Below are 12,539 nucleotides of genomic sequence, written 5' to 3'. Positions count from 1 at the left end.
TGGATTTCAGAAGACACTAATTGGGAAGGTTCTGCCAGACGTCCGGACGACGTGGCAACACGTCCGGACACTACCCAGTGTTCCAAAATATTCTAGGTCTCCTTTTCGGATGCAGAAAGGAGTGACAATGTTGATCGTCTGGATGCTCGGTCAAGCCATCCGGACGAGGTACTGTTTTGGGAAGAATTACGCTATTCAATGGTGACCATCTGGATGCTACTTGCCAGAGTCCGAATTTGATCAAAATTAGGTTTTCTGTAAGCCTATAAATAGATGGGTCGAGGTTTGTATTTTGTAAGAATTCAGTATAGAATTCCATAGTGCTTATAGAGGGTGTTTAGAGAGATTTGAAGATTCGCTAGTTCTCTAGCCATTGCTAGTGTGTGCTCAACTGTTCATGTGAAGTTTATCTTAGGGAGGAGCCCTAAGGTAAATGATTCCATTGAAGACCCCTTCAAGTAGGAGACTTGGTTGAGAAGCGTTCACGATGGGTTTTGTGTCAGAGTAATAGGAACGATCGCTGCATCGGGTATGTGAGTGTTACTTTCTATGTACTAGCCTTGTCTTCTGAATAGTGAAAATCTTGGGTTTGGTTATCCCAGAGTGGTTTTTCTCTTAACTGAGTTTCCACTTCATCAAGAAAATATTTGTCTCTTTTAAATTCCGCAATTTAAATATTTTGTTGCACACTGTCACACACTTGGTAAATTAGAAGTCAATTTTATTTTTCAGAAAGGATCTATTGGTCTCCAAAAAAGGTAAGAGTCAACCGAAAATTCCAAAAGAAAAGTCTCCCAGCACAATCAAAGGCCAAATCCATGATTGAGCCGACTAGCCGTACATGCCTTGCTCATACGCACAACCAAAATTTGACTCATCCTATATAAGGTTAGTGAGGGACTAGTCACAAGTACACTCTCATATATTCTCAAACGTCTCTTTCCCTCACTCTCTTAAGTTCATTATTCACATTATTCTAATTTTAGCATCAGAGGTGGTACTGCCAACCCCCCAATGACGTACCACTCCGACCCTCTTTTCCTGTCTTTCAGGGTTTCTTGCATTGTGGGCCGAGGGTGTAAACGACTCTATTAACACACACACACACACACACACACTATATATATATATATTATTATAGGAGACATGTGCCAAATTCTGATTGAGATGATATAGCGTACTAACGGTTTTCGTTAGGATTTTAAAAGGCAAGTTAACATAAGCAATTATTTGGCAAAGAGAGAGGGAAAAAAAAAACATTAATAGTTATTTGTCATGTATTCTTACAACATGAAGTTTTAAGTCACTTTTTTAGTTTTATAGAACTCATTGGAAACCAATAAAGCTCAAGGATTGATTTTACATTTTTTCCTAAGTTTTTTAGCCATACCTCATGAACTTTAATCGAGATTTTATAGAAAAAGTGATGAAAGTGGAAGTTGGAGCACCCAATGGGTTTTAATTTTATTTTTGATGGGAGGATATTACATGGACAAAGGAGCTGCCCCAAAATTTGAAATATTTCTTGAATTTTATAAGAGAGAACCTTCACCGATGAGAAATGAGTATTTAGATAAGCAAGTTAGCATTTGAGAAGCCAAAAGAATTTTGGGAAAATTTTCCAAACATGTCTGAACAGATGTGTTCTTTTTACGCACCTCTGCTTCTTGACTTCGTCTTTGAAATAAGGATTGATGATGATCGTGTCAGTCTGACAAGATATATATTCATGGAGTTTTTTTTTTTTTTAATTTTTTTTTTTTTATAAGAGATTTCATTAATCATGTAGAAAAGCCCTGATCGGCAGATACAAGATGGTGGATCGATGAAGGACATTTATCAAGCCACATATAATCAACAGACTGCGATATTGCCAATTTAGCCAAAGCATGGGCTACCTTATTCGCATCCCTAAGTACAAACTGGACTACATAAAAGGGAGAACCTTGTAATACGGCGCGAACATCATCCAACAATTGGGCATATCTACCCCAAGGCTATTCATGGTTCAAAGACTGCACAACCTGCAAGCATCCCCCTCAAACACCACTCGTGTATAGCCCGAATCCCGACAAAAGGTAATCACCCTCCACAAAGCCAAAGCCTCAGCCACTGTAGGGTCAGTGGCAGTGGGAAGTAGGGCTGAGCATGGGGAGGGGGGGGGATGCCCCTTTTTTGGCACCGCCCCACACCCCTGCGGGTTGCGAAAATCGCACCCGCAAACCGCACAAAATGGGGAAAACCCGTGCGGTGCGGGGTGATGCGGGGCAGGGGGTGCGGGTTATGTGGGTTTAATACCTAGATTTAGAAAAACGAGAAACCAAACCAAAGCTAGATTTTCTCATGAACCAAACAAGAAAATCACAAACAAATCACAACAACCAAACTCAAACAAATCACAAAAAAGGGATGAGAGGCCACTGACCTCAAGATCGGCGACTCGGCGAGGCCTCTTGAAGCGAGCGTCGACGATCTTCCCACCGTCCCCGGTCTCCTCGCCAACCTTGACGTTCCCACCGTTCATGACGTTCCCACAGAACCGGTGACTCGGTGAGGCCTATCGACTTCCATAATTCCATTGGAGCAGACGTAGCACGACGGAAATCGTGAAGAAGAAGAAGAAGGGAAGGGGTGTGGCGCTAGGGATTAGGAAGAAAAGAAAGGAAAAAAAATGGGAAAGGGGGGAAGGCGCGGCACTACTAGGGTTAGTAGGGTTTTTTTTTTTTTTTAACTGTGCGGGGCGGGGCAGGTACCCGGGGTTTTTTAAAACCCCAACCCGCAACCCGCCCCGCCCCGCACGGGTATATCAATTTTTGACCCGCACTTGCAAAAAATCACCTAAAACCCGAGATTTTAGGGGCGGGGATGCGGGTTGGGGCGGGGGATGAGGGTATTTGATCAGCCCTAGTGGGAAGGACCTTTGCCATAGCAGCCCGGACTCTCCTTTGCTCATCTCTCAGCATTGCCCCCACTCCCATCCTTGGCGTAGTGGAACCCAATGCTGCATCCTAGTTCATCTTGAGACAGCCCTACACCGGAGCCTTCCACCTGTTATCCTCACCAGTTTTCTGAAGAGACTGGGGATCTCCCGTGTTAACCGACTTGAAACTAGACATCATAGCTTGCGTAGATTGCACTAGTTGATTGGGAGAGGAGACCTCCCTTCCAAAAACACAAGCATTGCGGCGTAGCCACAATAGCCGTGCAATGGTCACTGCTTCAATCAACTCATCCCTTGTTAGCTGCTCCCAATCTGGGAAAACCAACCTAAGCCATCATCTTCTCGAAGGGAAAGTTTATGCATTCGCCGGGAGCACTTCTGCCAAACTGCCACTGAGGCAGGGCACGTACAGGCCATGTGCCATAATGTTTCAACCGCATTAAAGTACATCGGGCAAATCGGGTCCTGCACTATGTGTCAACTATACAGGTGATCCTTGGTGGATAGAATATTAGAGCAAAGCTTCCAAACAAAATTTCGAACCACACCTGGAGCACAGAGCTTCCATATATGATCAAGCCTCATTGACCCTCGTAGCGTTTGAGCTTTCCCCGTGGTCCCGTGCACGAACAGCCATCTTCTGGTGGTAGGCACTCCTAATTGAAAAACAACCATCGGAAGTACCCTACCATACTAGCTTATCAGGATTCCGAAAAGGACTGAGTGCCAGACTGCAGATCGCCTCTACATCTTCACTGATAAACATATCTTGGATCTTTCCCACCTTCCACTAGCCCGTATGAGGGTCAATTAACTCACTTACCTTCATGTTGGGATCCCCAGCCAAAATAGGAGTTTGCACCTTGCGAGTAGAAGTGCCCAGAATCCATTGATCACCCCACACCCGGATGCTCTCACCATTTCCCACCCGCCAGGCCAAACCCATCTCCAATACTCCCCTAGCCTTCATGATACTTCTCCATGCATATGATGGATTGTTTTCTAAAGATGCAGTCAGAAAAGTGGCCTCCCAAAAGTATTTTCTTTTATAATCGTTGCCAACATAGATTCGGGCTGCTGTATAATCCTCCATCTCTGCTTTGCCAAGAGAGCCATGTTGAAGAGTTCAAGGTCTCGAAACCCCATTCCCCCACCGACTTGGATCTGCCCAGCGTGTCCCAACTCATTCCTACCGCCCGTTGGGTTGATCATTGCATCCCCCACCAGAACTTGCTACACATGGAGTTAAGTTTTTTGTAGAGAGTTTTGGGAAGGGAGAAAACTGACATACTGTAAGCTGGAATGGATTGGATCACTGCTTTGAGTAGGGGTGTAAACGAGACGATCCTGAGCGAGTAGTGCTTGTTCGGGATCGGCTCGTTTAAATTTCTGTTAAGCTCGAGCTCGAGCTCATGACGAGCTTAGTTTTTGTGTTCGAGCTCGGCTCGAACAAGTGGGATCTCTGTGCGAGATCGAGCTCGAGCTCGATCATTTTGGCCGAGCTCGAGCCCTCGGCTCAAGCTCGGCTCGAGTAGAATTCTTTAATTTTTTTTTTTTTAATGAAGTATAAAAATAAAAAGGAAACAAAAATTACTATCAATCATTCCTCCAAAACAATTACAAAATAAATTTATACTTTTATAATAAACTGAACTTACAAATCAAATTTAAACAAATACAAAAAACCTCAGAGAGATCTATAGGATGGTAGGGAAAGAATATCTCTTTGGGCTTTTCGCCTTTGAGACCTGAGGAAGAACGTCCCACCCAGACCCGCCCTCTTCGTAGGTCGCTGATCCATGTGCATGTGAGAAAATTCAGTCACAAGATCCATTCCAATGATCGAAAATTATAAGATGATAAGATTATTGTTAAGTGTATCATACTTGTAGAATGGGTAAATATGTTTTTTTTTTTTTGGTTGAAGCATTCTTCAACTGCAGAAGAAAATGAAAGAGAAGAAGATGGGTTAAAAAACTGCGTAAGGAAATTAGGCGAGCTAAATATTTACCCATTCTTTGGTTTTCAATGCATCAATCCATGTGTCAGAGATTTTATATAAATCTGCGTGTCATGTAGCTAAAATCAGTGTTGCATGTGATCTTGATCGTTAATTTTTAATGACTGATTCACGATTTAATATAAGTCATCGGATAATATCAATAATAATGCGCTCATGTAAATTTAAAACACAGTATAATTTCAATTGAATGAAATGGATTACAGCTGTATTCCAATAAGTAAAAATGAACGGCTATGATTGTAGTAAAATAATCGAACAGCCCAGATTAAATTTTGAGGAGCCTTTTTTTATGCTCTCCTACTCGGTATGTGTGAATGTTAGACTGTCGCCTGTCATTCATAGCAATGTGAAAAAAATTTGAAAAAAATCTCTACACACACGCCTGGGCTAATTGGCTGTCATAAGTGTCATTCATGTTTAAAGTTTTAAGCTATAAAATTGCTATATTCCTATATACTAGAATAGCTGTTTCTCCAAAAAAAAAAAAAAAAAACCAAAGCTCCACAAATCTTTAAATGCTAATAAATACTATTCATTGTAATCCACTAATCCAAGCTTCAGCAGTCATTAATTGTTTTTGTTACAAAAAAAAAAAAAAAAAAAAAAAAAAAAAAAAAAAAACTCATTCAAAGGCAGCATTTTTCACTGAAATACCGAGTTGAGCATTGAAAAATGGAAAGGTCCACAAATATTAAACACAATTCATTCTAATCCGTTTTTAATGCAGTATTTTGGAGGTTTAAAAATGTTTTTTTGTCTAAAAAAAATGCAGTAATTTAGAGGTTTTAAAATGTTTTTTTGACTAAGAAAATGCAACTTTTTTTTTAATAATTTGTATTACAAAAATAATTATTATATATAACATATTATATTTTTATGTATATAATTAGATACTTAATATTAATAATTCAGATTATATTAGATCTTAGATCATGTAATATAATTATTGCTAAGTATCTAATGATAGAAAATTATAATAATAGTTAATATAAATATTAATTAACTTGTATAAAATCTTTAAATGAAAATTTATATTTGAAAGAATGAAAGCTTATTTTGTTAGGTGAATTTGGTCAATCTCATTTTTATATTTGCTTTTATAAAATCTTTTATAATTCTAACGTTCTAATTTAACATCAAATAATATTTAAAATCAATAATACCTTCAATTTTTATTTGATCTTCTTAATTAATGTAATCAATAAAAATATGACGCTCAGAATTTACATGGGAATGAGCTTAATACAATTAAATTTGTGTTTAAATATGTTTAATGCAATTAAATTTGAAATTAGTACTGCATCAAATTTCTTTTTGTTTATATTAATGCAATTATTGGGAAATTCGTTTAATTCGATTAATGCAATTAAAGAATAGGAATTTAAGTTTAGGTTTTTAATTTATGTTTTTTTATATATAGAAAATAAGAATAGTTTTTCGAAATTTTAAATTGTTTCATTAAAGGAAAATTTCTTTTCCTTTTGGTTTTGCCTTGAAATTTTAAAAATTAAAAAGTTAGTGAAATTATGCAACTATGAGAAAAATGAAATCTTAGTTTATTATATGGATTTGGTCAAGTCCATTCCCATATTTGCATCTTTCAAGATCTTTTATAATTATAAGGTTCCAATTTAATATTTAATCTTAATGCTTTATGAATTATGATACAACAATTCATAATCTAAATGCTTATTTTTTTTTCTTTTTTTGAGAAACATAATCTAAATACCTAATCTTAATACTTATATGCTTAATAAGTTAATATAGATATAGTGATTGTATTATATGCTCTCGAATACACAACTATTGTCATTTGATATTTGATCTTAAATAATGCGATATAAGTATATAATGATTCAGTATTTAATTATAAAAAAAATATTAAGTAAAAATAGTCAATATAAATGTTATGTTAAAACATTAACAATAATAATTATTATATTATCATATGGTCTTACATATCTAATGATCATACTATTTTTTTTTCAAGTTTAATGATAATACTTAGATCATATTTAATGGTTGTATAATAGAAAGTTAGATTATATGATATAAGTTATAATAATAATACCTAAATTGTGATTATAATTAACACATTTGTAATTCTAATCCTAATAATTTAATTTGGAATTATATGAATTGCATTGTCATTATATATGAATAATATGATTAAATTTCAAAAGTGTTGTTATATCCTCTTAAAAAAAATGTTGTTATATCATATGATTAATGTGAATTCATACTTACGTATGTAATCTATATACCTAATCATTATAACTAAGTATTATTAATAATTATTAAATACTTAAAATCTTAAATCATACTTAATTAGTGTATCTAAGTATAAAGTATCTAAATACTTGATCATTGTATTTGTATATTTATATGACATTATGTTACTATAATTTATACTTATAGCCTAATTTATAATTATATATATATTTATGACTATGAGTTATAAATCATATCATATCACTCGACTTATGAAATTATCTATGATAAGTATAATCATTATAAGTCATAATTTTCATAATTTTTAACTATATATTAATAATTCTTAACTATATAATTCTTAGCTATAGATAAGATTATCTATGCATTCGTCCATCTATCTCAGTGTTGTGTTGTTCATCTCCTTCATTGCCGTTGTTGCTGTTTGTTAGTTGTGTTTTAGCTTTGAATAAGAGTTTTCTTCTCTATAGATCTGCCCCTATGGATGATCTGTGGGATGGAGGTTAGTCAAGTGTGAGGGGTTATCCTTCACGGTCTGGATAGTTCTATGTGATGGTTTATCTGTCATGGCCGGTTTAAATAAATTTTTCTATGATATTTGACTACCCTTGTCTTAAATCTAGTCTGCTCAGAGCAGATATGCTCTTTAATTATTTGTGTACATGGGTTAGCAGAAGATGAAAGTCATAAATAGAACTTTATTGTAAGAATTTTGTTTGTATCTATGACTTTGTAACATCATAGCATGTGGCTCTAATTTCGCAGACCTTTATACTTTGTGATGTAAGAGCTTTATAATTGTGATATTTGATCTGTGAAATGTAAGAAATTACATATGTGTCCCTCAGACACATTTAATTCGTTGTAACGGTTGGAATTTAAATAATTATCATAACAGTAATTATTTAATTTATTGTAACGTTTGGAATTTAAATAATTATCATAACGGTAATTATTTAATATAAAGATTAAATATGATTTATTCCACATTAAGTTGTATGAAATCATAACGGTTTAAAATGGTTTTTTATATTAATTTTCTGATTTATTCTTCTTGATGGGAGGAGAATAATCAGCCATCTAATTAATAACGAGGGTCCCTAGCCTACCTATATAAAGAGCTCTGTGTATCCATCTATTGACACACTTATAGGCACAGGCCAGAAGAACTCTCTAAATTTTGTCTTTTCAGAATACTTAGTATTGCAGAAAATTTCTTCGTTCTTCATCAAGCTTGAACAAAATATGGGTGGAGGTATTTATAATTCCGCTGCTTATTATTTTATAGCATTTTATTTTATATATCATGTATACATGTGGTATCAGAGCCAGCCTCTATGCCAATTTGTTCAGCTTCTAGTTTTAGATTATGTAAATTTTCTGTGCATAAAATTATCTCTGTTTATTGTTATGTCCATTTACTGTTTTACATATGTGCCTAAAATGTTTTTGTAAAGCATGAAATCTGTAAAGTATGTAAAACTATTTATGCACAGAAACCTGTTTTGTCGTGAAATTATTTGAATAATTACACACTATATATTCTGAATAATTTTGGAAGTAAAAGATAAATTCAAGCTCTTACATGAACAAAACCCACACCGATTTGTCTGGATAATTACACAGTAGAGCATGTTTAAGATAAATAGCAGTAAAACATGTTTCATAAGCCTATTTGTAAAGTAGCAGTAAAGAAAAATTTTGCTTCTTCACTCACAAACTTTTGCCGTGAAACCCACCTTGAACGAACTCCGGTCGAAGTCTCCTCTCTTCCAGCATTGGCGAAAACCGCTTTAAGTTGAGCGGGTTTTCGCCGCATAAAGTAGGCCGGTGCTATTTCTGTTTGAGGAGAGGCCGCATCCAGCGGTTTTCTTCCCGACGCCGGTACTGGCTGCCTGGATCCTGGACAAACGGCGGCGTGGGTCGCCGTGTCTGCTGAGCAGAGGCCCTCCATGGCCGCTGCATGAGGTGGCATAGTGGAGGGGAAGGGCGGCCGGTGCAAGAGGAAAAAGAAAAGGAAAACAGAAGGAAGAAGGAAGAAGAAGGAGTGTGATGTCGCAGGGGTTAATTTTTTTCGGGTTAATGGGTTTAGGAATCCGGGTAGGGTTTTGATCCATTTAGTGAATCCGGGTCGGGCTGGTATTTTTAATGTGGTTTGGATATGGTTTGACCCGAATGGGTTAGCCCAAAATGTAGTTTTTTTTTTAAAAAAAAAAAAAAAAAAAAACCCAGCCCATTTCTAATAGCCCGCCCATCCAGAATTTAAAAAATAAAAAATAAAAATAAAAATTGTGCTTATATGGTGTGTGGTTTAGATCTTGGGCTCTCTAAAGGGTTTAAGACTACTAAGACCATTGGGTCATAAGTTTTATTATGTCTTTATATTGCAATTTTATTTATTTTTATATTTCCATTATTCCAGTATTAAAATTATTGCTTATTTAATACTTGAACTTAGGAATAGAATTAATTTTTAATTATAATTGGTTTGATGCCTAGACCTAAGAATAAAACCATACATGCTGGAGTGTTTACAGTAATATCCAAGAATGCAATGTCTAGAAAAGTTCTGGCTAAAGAAAGTCTTGGGATTTAAGTGTGTCCGTTGTGACCCCCCTCACTTTACTGGGAACTCACCTGGTTGCACCTTGGAAAATTACTGTTTACCCCATTTAGGTATTGGTTATATTCTTGGGACTTTTGTGAGCATCTATACAGTTAATAGATGTTAATGAAGTAGTAATTATTATAATATTTTTGGGAGAGCCACAGCATCCCAATTTTAGAATAATAATTACATCAAGGTTATACACATGAACTTCATATAGAAAAATTAACATCGATTATGTAATTAATTCATAAATTTAATTGCTAATCCCCACAGGGAAGTTTTTATTTTTATGACTTAATTAGAATAAGATAATAAATTTAATGTTAAAAAAATAAAATTTCTCTTAGGCCCACAGGTACGGAGAATTTTATTTATTAATATTTAAATTTATTAGTCTTATTAATAAAGGGTAAATTTCATGCGTGATGCAACCTTTGCCCACAGGTAGGTTGAAATTTACTATTTACTATTAAATTAGCATTGGTTAATTTAAAATAAAGTTTCATAGCATTAAAATTTTTTCCTTAATTATTGCAGCTATTTCTACTACTGCTATTCTAGAAAGTACTGTTCCAATGCTTAATGGGAACAATTTTTCTGAGTGGAAAGAAAATTTACTTTTCTATTTGGGGTGCTTAGAACTTGATTTGGCGCTCCGTGAGGACGAACCACCTGCCCTCACGAATATTAGTACGCCGTTAGAAGTTACGAAGCATGAGAGGTGGGAGCGATCTAATCGCCTAAGTCTCATGTTTATGAAGTCTCACGTAACTAAGGGCATTAGGGGTTCTATCCCTGAATGCAAAAAGGCAACAGAGTTCATGCGGGCTGTTGAGGAACAATTTGTAAGTTCCGATAAGGCATTGGCAAGCACCCTAATGAAGAAACTCTCAAGCAAAACCTTTGACAGATCCAGAAGTGTGCGAGAGCACATTATGGAAATGAGGGACATGGCAGCTCAACTGAAGTCCCTAGAGGTTGATATTTCTGATTCCTTCTTAGTTCATTTCATCTTGAACTCACTCCCGACTGAGTACTCTCCTTTTAAGATATCCTATAACACACATAAGGATAAATGGTCAGTGAATGAACTTCTGACCATGTGTGTTCAGGAGGAGGAAAGGCTAAAGCAGGAGAAACCACAGAGTGTTCACTTTGTGGCTTCTCATGATAAGGGAAAGAGTAAAAGAGGCAAAAGTACCCCTCATCTCAAGAAAGATAACAAGTTGTCAATCAAGAAAAATGACAATAAGGATACTTTTTTCTTCTGCAAGAAAGGGGGGCATATGAAGAAGGATTGCCAAAAGTACAAAAGATGGCTTGAAAAGAAAGGTAATATCATATCTCTAGTATGTCATGAATCTTTTTTTGTTGAGGCTCCTTGTAATACATGGTGAATTGATTCTGGTTCTACAATCCATATTTTTAATACAATGCAGGGTTTTCTCAACACAAGGAAACCGGCAAGCAATGAGCAACGAGTCTATTCCGGAAATAAGTTATTTTCTCATGTGGAAGCGGTCGGGACATTTAGATTAATTTTAAAAACTGGTTATATTTTAGATTTGGAATATGTATTTTTTATTCCATGTTTCTCTAGAAACTTAATTTCGGTTTCTAAACTGGATGTTATTGGTTTTAGTTTTTGGTTTATAAACTCTACCTTTAGTATTTTTAAAGGTGAAAATTTTGTTGGTGGTGGAACCAAAATTGATGGTTTATTTAAAATTGATCTAGATCCCGACTTTGAAAACAATCATTTATCATTGCATTCTAGTGTTGGCATAAAGAGGAGCCTTGTGAATGAAAATTCCGCTTTGTTATGGCACAGGAGATTGGGACATATCTCCATAGAGAGAATGAAAAGATCAGTAAATGATGGAGTCTTAAAAACTCTTGATTTTTCTGATTTTGGTACTTGTGTGGATTGCATAAAGGGAAAGCAAACCAACAAGACCACTAAAGGTGCCAGAAGGAGTTCTGAGATTCTTGAAATCATACATACAGATATCTGTGGACATTTTTCTACTCCCTGCCTAAATGGTCAAAGATATTTTATATCTTTTATTGATGACCATACACGGTATATGTATCTCTACTTTCTAAATGATAAGGCTGAAGCACTCATTGCTTTCAAGACCTATAAGGCAGAAGTAGAGAAACAAAAGAAAAAGAAAATCAAAATTGTAAGATCTGATAGAGGCGGAGAGTACTATGGAAGGTACACAAAAAATGGACAAATGATAGGTCCATTTGCGCAATTTCTTGAAGAAGAAGGCATTGTTGCTCAATACACAATGCCTGGCACACCACAACAAAACGGTGTTGCAGAAAGAAGAAATCGCACACTTATGGACATGGTAAGGAGCATGCTCAGTAATTCTGAGTTACCTTTATTTCTATGGAGTGAAGCCTTAAAAACTGCTGTGTATGTATTAAACCGGGTACCATCCAAGGCTGTCCCTAAGACACCTTTTGAATTATGGAATGGATGGAAACCAAGTTTAAATCACTTACACATATGGGGTTGTCCTGCTGAAGTGAGGATTTACAATCCAAATATAAGAAGTTAGACCCAAGGACAACCAGCGGTCATTTTATCGGCTATGCAGTCAACTCCAAAGGATTTAGGTTCTATTGTCCTTCTAATAATACTAGAATTGTTGAGTCTATGAATGCAAAATTCTTAGAAGATCTTGAACATAGTGGGAGTGCTTATCCTCAAAGGATTA

The sequence above is a fragment of the Alnus glutinosa genome, chromosome 5 (assembly GCF_958979055.1).
Source record: "Alnus glutinosa chromosome 5, dhAlnGlut1.1, whole genome shotgun sequence".
Taxonomy (NCBI): Eukaryota; Viridiplantae; Streptophyta; class Magnoliopsida; order Fagales; family Betulaceae; genus Alnus; species Alnus glutinosa.
This window is presented reverse-complemented; position numbering follows the sequence as displayed.